Genomic DNA, 13780 nt, shown 5'->3' with positions numbered 1-13780 from the left:
TACCATATTAGTGCCTCAGTACGTCAGATTCCTAATCCCAAAAAAGATCTTAAAATAGCTCGCAAACATCCATGACACACAGAGTAAGTTAAGCCTGAAAAATTTGTGACGAAGTCCAACAAAGTCCAGTAGCCTTCTACACTAGCTCATCATCAATTCAATAAAGCCCATTGATAATTTAATTTAATTTGTTCCCCATCCTTTACCAGCCAAGCCAGGCTCATGGTAGCTGCCAACAGCAATAAATTACAAATATAACATATAAAATTAAAACATAGTGGTTAAAACCATAGATCTCCGTTTAACTTAGCAGATGGCATCCTAAAACTACGTGACCACCTCATATCGGTGGAATCGTCCTCAATGGGGAAGTTAGGGTTGCCAACCTCCAGGTACTAACTGGAGATCTCCTGCTATTACAACTGATCTCCAGCTGATACAAATCAGTTCACCTGGAGAAAATGGCCGCTTTGGCAATTGGACTCTTTGGCATTGAAGTCCCTCCCCTCCCCAAACTCCACCCTCCTCAGGCTCCGCCCCAAAAATCTCCAGATATTTCCCAACCCGAAGCTGGCAACCCTAGGGGAAGTTAGAGACCAACAACAACCAAAAAAAAACCTCACAGATCCTCCAGGGAACAGAGAGGAGGAAAGGAAAACAAGGAGATAGGAGAGGAAGAAAGAAATGGGAAGGGAAAGGGGGAAGGAAAGGAAAAGGAAAGCAAGGGAGGCCAGCTGATCTACTTAGCCTTTGCTATTCTCAACCTTGTTTGTTTGTTTGTTTGTTTGATTGATTGATTGATTGATTGATTGATTGATTGATTGATTGATTGATTGATTTCTATCCCACCCTTTCCTGGCCAAAGTCAGGCTCAGGGCTGGTCACAACCAAAAATATGACAATTTAAATATTACAAGAAATCTTAATAAATGTAATATATAAATTATGCTTAAAATCATTATTTAAAATTCTACGGGGGGGGATGACTGGTGGAACATGGCCCTCTTACAGGCCCTAAGTGTCACAGGGAATGGGTCTCACTATATGGCCCAGAATATAGGGAAACAGTTGCTGAATTTGACCCCCAAAAAAGGTCATGGAGGATTAGGGTTGCCAACCTCCAGGGGGTGCCTGGAGATCTTTTGCTATTACAATGGATCTCCAGGCGACAGAGATTACCTGCAGAAAAGGGCAGCTTTGGAAGGTAAACTCTATGGCATTATATCCCACTGAAGTCCCTCTCCTCCCCAAACCCTGCCCTCCTCAGGCTTCACCCCCAAAATCTCCAGATATTTCCCAACCCAGAGCTGGCAACCATATGGAGGATGTTTCTGCAACCAGACACAGTGCTGGTGCAGCCTCTCAGCTAAACATGCCAAAAAGGAATTTGGAGACTTAGAACAGAGTCGCCTTGGTGTTACGAAGTGGGCTTGCCAATCTCCAGGATTGGTCATGGCAACCCAAGCAGATCAGTGCAGCCACTGTTCCAAGGCGCGCGCCTAGCCCCAAAGCCACGGGGAGGGCTCCCGCGCCCTGCCAGTGAAACTGACATGCATACGCGAGACAGGCAGATGAGGACCTAGGCCAGGTCAACCCTCTCCAGTGAACCTGAGAGACTCCATGTTTCCTGTGCATCTATGTTCCAGCAGAAGCCATGTCAAGGAATATGCCCAGGCATGTAGCCTGCACCAACACCCCCCCTCCCTTGCATCATCGGACTACTTAAGCAAAGCCATTCAGAGACACTGAGATAACGATCCCCGGACGTTAGCAAGACTGCACCTATTGTTTTAGATCATTAAGCTCATCAGCGAGACTCCTTGTTCTCTCCTGAGGTTGTACAAGTCACTGAAATTAGAATAGATTTCTAAATTGTCACCACCCCACCCAGGTAGCAGACCATTAGTTCTTTTGTCACCTTTTGTCACACTGGGAACCACCTGGATAATCCAATCAGACCCCATCTCCTGAAAGAGTATAACTGAGGTCCCGAAAGTCCAGAAGATACCTACCCTTAGGACTGCCCATTTTTATACAGACTGCCACACTCTGCCAGAGTGAGAAGCCATGCTGGAGCACGCAGGGGGCTACCCCTGCCCTCTGTTTATTCCCCATGCCCCCATGCTGGAGCACGCAGGGGGCTACCCCTGCCCTCTGTTTATTCCCCATGCCCCCTATTTATTCATCTTAGTCTATTGGAACTCTGGACGGACAACTCCTCTACAAGAAAGGTAGCATATTCCCTTAATCTGCCTGCCATATGGCAAATATCTCTGTACTCCTCTCTTTTGATTTCTTAGACTCTCTGTGTATGTTTGTGTTGCACCATTGAATGCTTGAATACATAAACATTATTAATTTGGAATCCTTTTGCCTCTTTCATTATTCTAAGGTCACAGAAATGGGCTCTGGTATAGTTGGTTGATCTCGCTGTATAAATATTGTAGTTTCCGATTGCTCAAGCTAATTTCCCCATTTAAAGAGCAATTCGGGTAACATTGGAGTGGCAAGAAATAAAGAACGAAACAATTATATGGCCTTGTATCAATTAGAAGCCACTTAACCCATATGAATAGATGTTTTGTGTCAAGGCCCAGGTGCAGAAGCATCTGAGAAAAGCAAGAATGTGAAGACATAGCTCAAAGAAGGAGGCCTGTTAGTTAAAGTGCCTGACTAGGGCCTGGGAATCCTGGGTTCAAATCTCCTCTCGTGCCATGGAAGCTTACGGGGTGACCTTGGGCCAGTCACTCATTCTCAGTCCTGACCCTGGCTGGTATTTGGATGGGAGGCCTCCAAGGAATACCTGGGTCATGACTTGGAGGTAGGCAATGGCAAACCCACCTCTGAACGTCTCTCTCTTGCCTTGAAAACCCTATGGGGTCGCCATAAACCAGCTGTGACTTTTGCCTTGAATACCCTACGGGGTCACCCTGAGTCAGCTGTGACTTGATGGCAAAAACAAAGCAAAACACTATTTTAAAATAGACTTTGTTAAGATAAAAAAGTAGTTGGAATGAATGAACAATTGTATATATTTCAAGTGTAGATAACTTTGCATGATGTTTGAAGTTATAAAATAATTAGTCACCCATGAATGTGCTGCTTTATCAAATGGGACTGCAACCTGTTATTAAGAGATGATTTTAAAAATCTATAAATATAGTAAGCTGAATTGATTGGGAGCTTCTTCTTACAAGGGGCTCCTTGCTTGTGACCTGCTTAAATATGTGTAAGGTACTCTTGCAGACTCATATAATTGCTCTCCTTTAAATATCTAAGTAACTGTAATTGACGGTATAATTTTCTGTTGAGTTAGTCACTGTTGAAAAATGCAATAACTATGCTTTAACAAAAGATAAAAATGGAAGCGGAGATTCTCTAATAGTATCCCTTGTGTACTAGACCCACAATGAACCAAAAACATTGTTGAGGTGTACCTCTTGACAGGAATGAAATGATTTGATATGCGAAAGCTGACTACACACCTCAGGCTTAAGCAAATACTATATCGGAATCAGACCTGACCAAAGTTATCCACAATGAGAGGATCCCAAACCCTGAGCAGCAAGGGGTGGAGCTCTATGATGCAATGAGTCTGTCAAATTGAACGGCAGCAGTATTCAAGCAGAACTTCCACATGCCAGCAGAAACTGAACCACTTGGTAGTATGTGTCAAAGGGTGTAGTGACAATCAAGTGGGGCAGGGCCCATGGCTCAGTGGTAGAGCATCTACTTTGCACGCCACAAGTCCCAGGTTCATTCCCGAGCATCTCCAATAATAAGGTATAGTGTCCAGATTACACGAAGTGATGGTATCACTTTACTCTGCTCTGGTTAGACCTCACCTAGAGTATTGTGTTCAGTTTGGGGCACCGCAATTTAAGAAGGATGTAGACAAGCTAGAGCGTGTCCAGACAACAAAGATGATGAGGGGTCTGTACACCAAGTCCTATGAGAAAAGGTTGAAAGAGCTGGGTATGTATAGGCTGAAGAGGAGAAGACTGAGAGGGGATATGATAACCATCTTCAAGTACTTGAAGGGCTGTCATATAGAGGATGGTGCCGAGTTGTGTTCTGTTGCACCAGAAAGTCCGACCAGAATCAACGGGTTGAAATTAAATCAAAAGAGTTTCCATTTAGACATTATGAAGAATGTTCTAACAGTTTGAGTGGTTCCTCTGTGGAACAGGCTTCCTCAGGAGGTGGTAAGCTCTCCTTCCCTAGAGGTTTTTAAGGAGAGGCTAGATGGCCATCTGTCAGCAATGCTGATTGTATCACCTTAGGCTGATCATGAGAGAGAGGGCGTCTTGGCCATCTTCTGGACATGGAGTAGGGGTAACTGGGGCTGTGGAGGGGAGGTAGTTGTGAATTTCCTGCATTGTGCAGGGGGCTGGACTAGATGACCCTGGCGGTCCCTTCCAACTCTATGATTCTAAGGTGGTCGGTGATGTGAAAGACCTCTGCCTAAGATGCTGGACATCTGCTGCCAGTCCGAGTAGACAATACTGACCTTTACAGACTAATGATCTGATGCAGCATAACGCAGCATCAAGTGATCGCGTGGCCTTGAAGTGATGGACTATTCAGCACACATGCAAAAAAAAATTAAAAGCAAGGAAGCTAACTCTGTACCACTATAAAATGCCGTTGTGCCGTGAGTGCCAGATTATTGCCTCCCATCTCCAGTTTTCATGTGCAGCCATAGAAGTATGCATAGAAACCTTAAAAGAAACTGCCAAGTGTCTGGGCTGACTGACTGACCCCAAAGTCTAAGACCTGGCAAGAGTCATTTCACCTGCAATTGTTTTAACAGTGCCACCCAGATCAGAAGACCGAGAAAAGAATTTCAAGGCATATGGAAACTGTATTCCTTATATATGTCTCAAAACCTGGCGTGAGGGTGCAAGCGTACTGTGAGAATACAATTTTATAGGGCCACTTATGCATGGGAGATTTTGCCTGGGATTCGCCACTCTCTAGATGCACATTTTCCCCATCCAAATTCTCAAAACTCTGCATGGGGGCTTATTTTTGAGTTTTGAGAATTCAGATGGGAAAAACGTGCATCTAGAGAGCAGCAGATCCAAGGTAAAACCCCACATGCATAAATGGCCTAGGTTAAAATCTCAGATCAAACAAGATCAATCTTAATCAAGAATGTGTTATGTTTCACGTAGAGCAGGGATGGGGAAACTCAGGCGAGGACATTTTCCGTGGCCCTAGGTAGCTCCGGGGCCAGGTGTGTGTGTGTGTGTGGGAGGCGTGGAGGCTGGGGCCTGGTCGCGTGGGGCCGGCGTGCGCGGGTGTGTGTGGGGGGGGACGGTTTTTCTTCCTTTTCTTCCTCTTTTTCTGTCACTCTCCTTTCTCTCCCTCTCTCCCTCTTTTTCTGTCTCTTCGTCTGTCTCCCTCCGTCCTTTTCTTTCTTTCTTCCCCTCCCTCCATTTCTTTCTCCCTTTCTCTCTCTTTTCCCCTCCCTCCCTTTTCCTCGTTCTCTGTTTTCTTTCCTTCCTCCCTTCCTTCCCTGCAGATCGTTTGCTCGGGCCCACCGCTGGCTGCCCTCCCGCCTGGGAGGGGGGAGGATGGGGGGAGCGGAGGTGCCCTCCAGGCCTTCTCTGCATGGCCTCCCCTGGGGTTGCCAACCTCCAGGTGGTGGCTGGAGACCTGGCAACCCTAGCCTCCCCCCCTCACAGGGAGATCTACACCTGGTTATGGCCCCTGAATAATGTTATAAATGTGCAAATGGCCCTTGGCAGGAAAAAGGTTCCCCACCCCTGACGTAGAGGATAGATGTAAGCCAGTACAATTAAGAGATAATCAAATTGTTTGAATCGATTACAATGGTGTGATCAATTAAACCTATACGTTTTGTATAATGCTTAGAATATTTTGAATAAGATGTTATACCCCTCTGTAAGCCACTCTGAGCCCTGCCTTGGCTGGGGAGAGTGGTGTAGAAATTGAAACTGAATAATAGAATAAATAAATAAAATGATACTGTAATGATCCCCTTTTAAGGCATGCAGCATCAGGCAAGGGTACTCAAGCTCAGGTCCATCCAACAGCTTTTATTTATATAACATCAACTCCAACAGGCCCCAGCTATGGCTCACAGCAACATCAACTAACTAGAACAGTGGTTCCCAACCTTTTTTTGACCAGGGACCACTAGGACTTTTTTGTTCGGTGCAGGGACCCCAAGGTTCAAAATAAAAATTCCGAGAATTTGAAAATAAACTTTAATCATAACTGTAGTTAAACATTAAACTTAGAATAATATTTGAATATATATTTTTATAACAGAGAACTTTTAATTGAAAATATTAATTTATTATGGGTTTATAACTTTGTTTCGCTGACCTTAATTTAGTTCTCGCGGACCCCTGGGTGTCCACGGACCCCCGGTTGGGAACCAGTGAACTAGAAACTGGTAACAAGAACTCCGCCCTCTGGGACCTAACTAACTCCAATAGATAATAGGGGAGGAGCGGACCATACCATTATATATATATATCACATTAAATAGTACCACAGATATGATATGATATGATATGATATGATATGATATGATATGATATGATATGATATGATACAAATTAATGTGATAATTTTAACCAGGGGTTGCTTTTATTGACCTTACAACTTTATATGCAAAACTATTGTGTCTGGAAATTTTGATGTGTTGGCACGTGGTTGGTCAGTCGACCGTATTAATAAACTTGACTTGATATGATATGGTATAAAGTTTATTATCTGCAGCTGAAAGCCATCACAATCCACCATACAAAACATTAAAATAACATAACTTTAAAACAGTCTGACCCCCAAGAAGCTTAAATATGTTAAGTTCCCTGATTAAAAACAGCTTTAGCTCAGATTTTCTTGGCTGCTAAAGCAAAGAGTGTCACTTTATAGGAAATATCAGGATTGGCGTCTGATAGGAGAAAGAGCAGCTTCTCTGGATCTGGAAAAAGATTGAGGACCTTTAGAAACGCTCCAAAAAATTTAAGTCTGGGCTCTGTGTAAAGGAAATAAATAAATATATAAATAAATAAATAACAATTTAAAAAATCTATTTACAAAACAAACAAAAAAGATCAGTTACACTCTTCTAATCACACTGACTGCAATGGATTTAGAAGGGCTCTGAAAGTCCCTGAAGGTGAGCTTTGCCGCCATAGCAAGGGTTTACTTCCCCAGTACATGTTATTCCACTAATAAATGGAACAGCTAATAGAAAGGAACAAATTGATATTAAGTATTGGATGCAACATTACCAAACGTTTTTTGAAAAAACGTACTTGCAATTATCAGAGATTGTTTAATGTCCTTCTGATCATCCTCAACATTTGTCTGTACGATAGCTCGTATCACTTTGCCCCAATGCCTTTTCTTTCCCTGCAGTTTGCATCATTAATATTCACAAGCTAATTGAACATGATAAGATGGGGAGAGAAAACAAGCAGCGGCAAAATCTAATTTTAAGAGGTTTATTAATAAAGAATTACAAAGATAATATTGGTTGGTTGCTGGGCGTTTAGATCTGCCATTCTACACAGTCCAGTCGTTGAGTTCAGAAAGTATTTTGGGAATGCTCTTCAAACTTAGAATCATAGAAGCATTGAGTTGGAAGGGGCCATACAGGCCATCTAGTCCAACCTCAATCAATGCAAGATCAGCCTAGAGTATCCTTGACAAGTATCTGACCAACTGCTCCTTGAAGACTACCAGTGAGGAGGAGTTCACCATCTCCCTAGGCAGCCAATTTCACCACTGAACAACTCTTATTGTAAAAAAAAAAACTCCTAATATCCAGTCAATGCCTTTCCATCTATAATTTAAACCCATTATTGCGAGTCCTATCATCTGCTTCCAACAGCAACAGATCCCTACCCTCCTCTAAGTGACAGTCCATCAAATACTTAAAAAGAGCAGTCATGTCCTCTCTCAACCTCCTCTTCTCCAGATTTCTCCTCATGAGGCTTGGTCTCCAGGCCCCTGATAATCATCATTGCTCTCCTCTGCATCTGTTCCATTCTGTCCACATCCTTTTTGAACTGACGCCTGCAGATCTGCACACACTATCCCAGGTGTGGCCTGACCAATGCAGTGTACAGCCGCTGTCACCACCGCAGACCCTGGGCCCGCCAAGCCCGGTCCACATGCCCTCTCTCCCTTGCAGGAGAATGGCCCAAAGAGGACGGCGAAGGGACCAGCGAGGGGGGACCTGAGCAGACACCAGCCGGGCTCACCGCAACGAGGAGAGACACCAGCACAGAGTCTTCCCATCCACTGCTTCCCCAGTGGCCCACCGGTCAGCTGGCAGGCAGACAAGAGAGAAGGGGGTGGGGTTGAGGCCTAACAAGGCCTGAGAGAGAGGCAGGTTGGGGCTGATGGAAGCCCTGCCTTGGCCTTTTGTGGGTTGGGGGGGGACTACGGGCCCCAGAGCCCTTTAAAAAGCCAATAGAGGGTGAAGGCCGAGGAGTACTGCCATGGGTAGGGCGATCTCCATGAAAGCCCAAACTCTGGCGGACTTTGAGGGACAGCAAAGCTCAGACTCTCCCAACGAGTGGTCTGAGGCCAAGGAGACCCCACTGGCTCAAGCTCCCTCGGGCAAGGGCAGCCCCAAAGGTGTAGCGGTGGGCCCTGGAGCTTACAAAGTATTAGGCAGCCTTAGATGTTCATGTCTATTCAACATGCCATCTTGTTTCTCCACCAACCATAGTGTAGTAATCGGGGAAGTTTATTGTCCAGCTGTTTCAGATACATACCATCGATAAAACTAAATGCCACTGGAGGCTAAGGTGCTAAGGAGTCTAAGGGACATTTTTGTCAACATGTGTCTGGCTTTCCCTGACCCGACTCGTATTCCCTGCAGTCAGGCAGTAGCTGCGGAAAGGTTATTTTTTAAAGATCATAAGGAGTTCTTTCGAGCATGGAACTATGGTGTGTGTGTTGGGGGGGGAATCCTGCCTTCCCCCAGATGTGTTCTGAGAAGTTGAAATTGACAAGCAGGAAGTTGTTTACATGTCTTTGGAGCAGCACATGCTGGGAATATTCCAGGAGCCATTTCCAAGTTGTGTAAGCAATTCCTTGTTGGGGGGGGGTTGGTTTCAGCTTCTCAAAGCATCATAGGGGGGAGGCAGGATCCTGTCCCCCCACACCATAATTTCAAGCTTAAAAGAGCTCCCTCTGAACTTTAAAATGACATTCCCTGCAGCTGCTATGTGACTGCAGGGAACAAGCGTTGGGTTGGGGAAAGCCAGGCAGAACCAAGTAAAAAGGGGAGCGTCTATTTTGGTCCTAACAGCAGCAGGTCCAAACATGAAGAAAAATGGCGCAGAGGACATCAGTAAAATATCACAAGTGTGCACACAATGCGTTTTTGAACTCAAAAACAAATCCACTCTCTGCTTTCTCAGAAAATGGACAACTTTAAATAGATAGTCTTAAAATGAACTTGCACCTCCGAAAACAGCTCTTAAGTGCCTGCCTCTAAAAGTAGGCCTGAAAGTGATCCAGAGGAAAGGAGGACAAGCCACTCTCCTCTTACTTGGAGGTGGGCAAAGTGCCATTTAATTGCTCACAAGGCATCTCCGAGGGCATAGATTTTTGACAGCGAATTAGAAGCAGCCCACGGATCTTTCACCGAAGCAAAGGATGGGGAATGCTGTTTAAGCCAGACGTGTTCTCTTTCCTAATTGAGGAGATGTCAGCTCCACTACTGACCCTTTATTCCAGAGAGAATGGGATGTGACTTGGTCACAGAAATGAGTCTGTGCTGGGTTTCCTCCTCCCTCTCAGGTCACCTACAGTTGCAATCTTGACCAAAAGACGCACGGTGGATTTTATCGGGCCCATGTCTTTGCTCCTCTCGTGCTTTTATTTCATTTCACTACAAATATTCGCCAATATCTTTGAAATCCAGTTTGCAAAGTCAGGCCATTTTTTAATTACGTCCTCCCAATAGAAACCTCACAGAACAAGGTAGAAAGGCTGTAATTCTAAACCTGCTTACTCATGAATATGCAATATGCATGGATGGCATGATGTAAATAATTAATTTAAAAAATAAGCTCTCTCGGTGCCAGCTTGGCTTGCTCTTGGGGAAACCTATTTAGGAGCTCATCAAAACTTGTTGAAAAGCACATGGAAGCCCTAGAGAGACTTCTGCTGACTTTAACATTCTTCATATCTGGCCCTAAAAATAATAAGATCTCATTAAGGTGAACAATGGGAATTGCTTTCTTTGGTTCTGAAGAATGACTTTTACAGTATGTTTTAATGTATGTTTTAACTAATGCTTTATATTATGTTGTGACCTGCTCTGAGCCCAGTTTGCTGGAAATGAGGGTGGGATAGAAATGAAATGAAATGAAATGAAATGAAATGAAATACATACATACATACATACATACATACATACATACATACATATTTGCTGTCATTTGTTTTATGGCGTTGCTATTTTATAAATATAGTTAATTCAGTGAAGAGCTGAGTCATCGAAGCGAGCTGGTTCTGCATCTACTCTAGCATCCTCAGCAGGACTGTGGTTCTTGTTGGGGTTCAACTTGGCCTTGACTCTCGGCCAACTGAGGTTCAGGGAGGACTGGTTCTTCCTGGCATGGCTCTTCCTCTGAGGATTCCTCACCCAGCGAGGACTGAGCCACAACACCAGTGCACCCACGCCAGCAGGGAATTCCTGGGAGGGAAAGCCTGCGCCGGTGTGTGTGGGGGCATTCTCAGGGTGTTCCTGGGGGCAGAGCTGCCTTTAGGCAACTTCCTAACCAGGCTGGTTTCCCCACTCCTACACATGAAGCCAGCTGGGTGACCTTGGGCTAGTCATAGTTCTCTTAGAGCTCTCTCACCCCCACCTACCTCACCGGGTGTCTGTTATGGGGAGGGGAAGGGCAGGTGATTTTCTAATTCTTCTTCTTCTACAGATAAGAGTCAACTTGTCTTTTGCAAACAATTAATTGGTGGACTTCATTAACACAAGGTATGAAAATGACCACCAGCTTAGTCCAGTTTATTAAAAAAAAAACCTAGATAAATTTATAGGGAATCCTCTGGCCATCAGCCATGTGGCCTCAATGGAACCTCAGAAATCATAAGCCTCAGGTTGCCAGATGTTTTTGATAATAATAAATAATAATAATTTCTACAACATCATCGATATACATGTTTACAGAATAAACAGGAAAAAAGTGTTTGCCCTAAAAAACTTTCAAGCGTCACCTTAAGATGTGTATCTTTCAACTGTGCACACTGAACTTAAGCTGTGTGAACTTCAGCAAAATACCCTGTCAAACGTAGATACAGTCTTATAAAATCGCTACAGAGAACATTTCCCAGACCATTTTTGTCCCAAGCCGCTGACTGGTGTCATGCTGTTCCCTGCTGCTCAATTCTCTATCTGCCGCAGCATTCCACTCCTCGCTCCATCCACCATCTGCCTCCTTTCCCTTCCCAACACTTCCTTTCAACATTCAAAGCATCAGTGCTGAAAGGGAAAGAGCAAGGAAACCAAGGAGAGAAGATGTGAAAACCGGAGTGGTTTCTGCATTCTTTGAAGGGTCCCTGTAGAGGCATGGAGAGGAAGCCCTCGGCGAAGAACCTCGCCGAAAAGACAATCCGCCCTCCAGAAGCTCTCCGTACCGTCCCAAGCAAGTGGAACAGCATGCCATTATTTCCACAGTGAAAGATGAAAGTCACCGCTGAATACAAAAAAGGAGATACATATGCTACTAAGGAAGCTAAATCATATGTAAGCAGCCAAATGTGCTCTAAAATGCTACCGCGGGAGGCACAGCTGTCTGACAAGACTCAGAGAGCGTCTTCCGACAAAGATTAAATTCTGTATTGCAAATCAAATTCGTATTCAAAACATTCAGACTCTCTCTCCCCCCACCCAAAAAAATGAAGGCGCTAACAGAAAACATCACTTTGACTCAAGCATACAAGCCAATTAGATGAAAATGTAATTTTGAAGGAAGGCAATAATAATTCTGCTTCCAAAATGAATTCGTATAAAATGCATTTACAGGTGCGTTTGCTAGTCAGGAATGCGGAAGACATCAAAATTATGGGTGCCTCTTTATATGAAAATCAATGGTATTTTAGCAGCTCTTGCGGAGCTTAAATCCAAGGCTGGCAAAACACAGAAGGGCACAATATACCAGACTAGACAAGGTTGACTGGACTGGATGCCCTCTTCAGGAGGACCTCATTTCATTTTCTCAGATCTTCTCTCTAGCTCTGTTTGCCATACACTTTCCATGCAAACTCCTTGGCCTTACCTTCAAAACTCTCCATAAGCTCATCTTCTCGTTTTTATTTATGTCCTGCTTTCCCCCCTAATCAGGACCCAAAGCAGCTTACTACATTGTTCTCCCCTGCTCCACTCTATCCCTATAATGACAGCCAGCATGGTGTAGTGGTTAAGAGCAGTGGACTCTAATCTGAAGAACTGGGTTTGATTCCCCACTCCTCCACATGAGCGGTGGAATCTAATATGATGACCCAGGTTGGTTTCCCCACTCCTCCACATGAAGCCTGCTGGGTGACCTTGGGCTAGTCACAGTTCTCTCTGAACTCTCGCAGCCCCACCTACCTCACAAGGTGTCTGTTGTGGGGAGAGGAAGAGAAGCTTATTGTAAGCCAGTTTGAAACTCCTTTCGTCAGAGAAAATCGGGGTATAAAAACTAGCTCTTCTTCTTCCTCGTGAGATAGGTTAGGCTGAGAGACCGTGATAGGCCCAGGGTCACCCAGCATGCTTCCATGAAAGAGCAGGTATTGTCACAGGTCATAGTCCAACACCCTGAACCACTATGCAGGATTGCCAGGCCTTGTGGTAAACTGGGAGAACTTGCACCGCGGTGGTGGGAGATCATTAAAAAAAAAAAAACGAGCATTGCATGCACCTGTTCAAAAGCCTCCCAATGCAAACAGAACCAACAAGCCCAATCAAACCAATGCTGGTTTTACCTGGAGCAGCCTTGCTGTTTTCAATGGGGGGGGGAAGGCCCCATTTTCAAAATTTTACCTTCAAAAAGGCCTTTTTAAGCCTTTCAGAGGCCGGGGAACCTCTTTGGAGGCACCACGACGGCGCCTCAGCAATGCTGTCCCTGGCCATCAAAAGGCTCAGGAATGAGCCGCAAGGGAAGGAGGCAGCATAACACACATCTTCTCAGAACACTACAGAGGGGTGCCTTTACAGGTGTTACATATAAGGGGTCTGAGAAAAGAAGCAAAATGTTACAGTCACCATCAGCGCCATTTCCCTCCCCCCCCCCCTTTTCTCTTGTTCCTCAAATTGTTGAGGGCAGGAGATTAAGGATGAGCACAGGAGTTTGCCCACTACTAGAGGGCAAATGACAAGCCCATTTCCAGTGGATCCCTTGATCAACTCTGTGTCAGCCTCTGACCAGCAGGCCACTTGTGAGCCTGTTCGGCACGATTTGTGTCGCTTGATAAAATCCAAATATTGGCTCACAGTTTGATTGTGGATTGTTGTACAAGGTGAGTCTGAGTGCTGAATAGGCTTGCTGAGAAAATCATGGCCTCCTGAGTTCGTTGTGCAAATGCGCATTGGTACCGTAGAAAGGAAGGCCTGACACAAATGAAGAAGAAGGGTTGGTTTTTATATGCTGACTTTCTCTCCCACTTAAGGGAGAATCAAACCGGTTTACAATCACCTTCCCCTCCCCACAACAGACTCCCTGTGAGGTAGGTGGGGCTGAGAGAGCTTAAAGAGAGCTGTGACTAGCCCAAGGTCACC

This window comes from Euleptes europaea, chromosome 9 (assembly GCF_029931775.1).
Source record: "Euleptes europaea isolate rEulEur1 chromosome 9, rEulEur1.hap1, whole genome shotgun sequence".
NCBI classification, from domain to species: Eukaryota; Metazoa; Chordata; class Lepidosauria; order Squamata; family Sphaerodactylidae; genus Euleptes; species Euleptes europaea.
Note: the sequence above shows the minus strand (reverse complement) of the source record.